Below are 2,925 nucleotides of genomic sequence, written 5' to 3' on the forward strand. Positions count from 1 at the left end.
AAAGGTGCTCAACATCATTGATCATCAGAGCAGTGCAAATAGAAACTACAATGAAATATTACTATAATTCCACCCCAATTAAAAGAGCTTTTATCCAAATGTCAGCCAATAATGAATGCTAGTGAGGATATGGAGAAAAATTAAGCTTCATACATTGTTGATGGGAACGTAAGTTAGTACAGCCACTATGAATAACAGTATGAAAGCTCCTAAAAATACTAAAAATAAAACTACCAGATAATCCAGCAATCTCACTGCCAAGCATATATACAAAAGAAAATAAATCAATATATAGAAGGGATATCTGTACTCCCATGTTTATTGCAGCTCTATTCACAATAGTCAAGGTTTGAAAGCCACCTGAGTGTTAGTTAATGGATGGATAGGTAAAGAAACTGTGGTATCTATACACGATGGAGTACTATTCAGCCATATAAAATGAGGTCCCATCGTTTGCAATAACTGGATGGAACTGGAAAACATTATGTTAAATGAAATAACCAGATATGGAAAGGCAAATTTATGTTCTCCCTCATTTGTGGGAACTGAAAATTTGAACAATTGAACTTGTAGAGGTGGAAAGTAGAATGATGGTTACCAAGGTCTGGGAAGGGTAGTGGGGAGGAAGGGGAAAATAAAGGTAGTTAATGTTTTGTATTTGTATCGCATTTGTTAATATTAACTATGCTTTGTATTTAGTTAGATACAATAAATAAGATCTATGATTTGATAGCACAACAGAGTAACAATAATTAGTTGTACATTTTAGAGTAACTGAGGGAGTATAATTGGAATGTTCATAAAACAAAGAAATTATGAATTCTTGAGGTGATGTATACCTGATACACTTATCCTGATGTGATTATTATACATTGTATATCTGTATCAAAATATCTCTTCTATCCTATAAATACACAACTACAATGTGCCCATAAAAATATAAATTTAAATATTTTGAAAGAGTATTTACTTTTATGAAGTTATCACATATTAAAATAGAACATTCTACCTTACAATGGTATATTCTACCTTACAATGCATATTGTTATGATACTGTTTTATTTTATTTAACAATGTTTTGAATGTTTTCTATGTATGTACATATCTTTGCCTCAGTATTTTTTTTATTTTTTATTTTTTTATTTTTATTTATTTACTTTTTTTGAGACAGAGTCCCACTCTGTCCCCCAGGCTGGAGTGCAGTGGCACCATCTTGGCTCAAGGCAACCTCCAACTCCCAGGTTCAAGCGATTCTCTTGCCTCAGCCTCCTCAGCAGCTGGGATTACAGCAACCGCTATCATGCCCGGCTAATTTTTTTTTTGTATTTTTAGTAGAGACGGGGTTTCGCCATGCTGACCAGGCTGGTCTCAAACTCTTGACCTCAGATGATCCGCCCACCTCAGCCTCCCAAAGTGCTGGGATTACAGGTGTGAGCCTCCGCACCCACCCTGCCTCAGTATTTTTAATGGATACATGGAAATGTAGCACATATTACTTAACCTTACGGATTCATTTCATTTTTTTCTAATTATTTTGTTATTATAAGCAATAACACAACTAATAACCATGTGCATATCATTGTATAACCCTATAAACATATTTCTCAAGAACAGATAACCAGAAGCCAAACTGCTGTGTCAGTTTTGAGCATTTTTCCTCAAAAGAATACGAAGTTAGGCTGGGCGCAGTGGCTCATGCCTGTAATCTCAGCACTTTGGGAGGCCGAGGCTGGTGTATCACGAGGTCAGGAGATCAAGACCATCCTGGCTAACACAGTGAAACCCCGTATCTACTAAAAATACAAAAAATTAGCTGGGCGTGGTGGTGGGTGCCTGTAGTCCCTGCTACTCAGGAGGCTGAGTCAGGAGAATGGTGTGAATCTGGGAGGCAGAGCTTGCAGTGAGCTGAGATCACGCCATTGCACTCCAGCCTGGGAGACAGTGAGACTCCATCTCAAAAAAAAAAAAAGAGCATGAAGTTACTCTATGATTTTGTCCTCCATCCTCACAATTATGGCCAATCTGATAAGTGAAAAATATTTTATCAATAATTTATTTGATGCATTTCTTATGTCATGTTTATTATATATAAATGTATTTATTGCTAATTTGTAGCTCCTAGTCCAAAATAATTGACAAAATAGGCATGGGTATGTGATATGGTTTGGCTGTGTCCCCACCCAAATCATGAATCGAATTGTAGCTCCCATAATTCCCACATGTCATGGGAGGCACCCAGTGGCAGGTAATTGAATCATGGGGGTGGGTTTTTCTCATACTGTTCTCATGATAGTGAATACGTCTCGTGAGATATGATTGTTTTATAAAGGGGAGTTCCCCTGCATGTTCTCTCTTAGCCTGCCACCATGTAAGACATGACTTTACTCCTCCTTCACCTTCTGCCATGGTGGTGAGGCCTCCTCAGCCATGTGAAACTGTGAGTCAATTAAACCTCTTTCCTTTATAAATTACCCAGTGTTGAGCATGTCTTTATTAGCAGTGTGAGAAGAGACTGATAGTCTGTGCTCCAGTGAAAGATACTTTAATGTGATTCTCTTCTCTTAATAACTTTTCCTTCAGCCCCCTATTTCCCTTGGTTCATTCTCTGAAGTTCCTCAATGAGGTGGGAAAATGCAGTCACCGGTTTTGCTTGGCTCTTGGGGTCCTATATTGCTTCCACTAGGAGCCTTTCATTAGGCTGAAAGTTCATTTTATCTTAGAGTATACTTCATGATTTGGATCATTCATATTCTTGGCTTCATCAACAGGATTAGATGAAGAACAAATTGGCTAAATTCTTAAAAATGAAGTTTCTTAATAAATTACCTGATTTTTTTTTCCCGTAATTTCCTATATGCTTGTTTTAGACTCAATTTTCCTGAACCAATTAGAGAACTTAAATATATATATTTATATATATATATA

Source organism: Rhinopithecus bieti, unplaced genomic scaffold, assembly GCF_001698545.2.
Source record: "Rhinopithecus bieti isolate Rb0 unplaced genomic scaffold, ASM169854v2 scaffold_29391, whole genome shotgun sequence".
In the NCBI taxonomy this organism is placed as follows: Eukaryota; Metazoa; Chordata; class Mammalia; order Primates; family Cercopithecidae; genus Rhinopithecus; species Rhinopithecus bieti.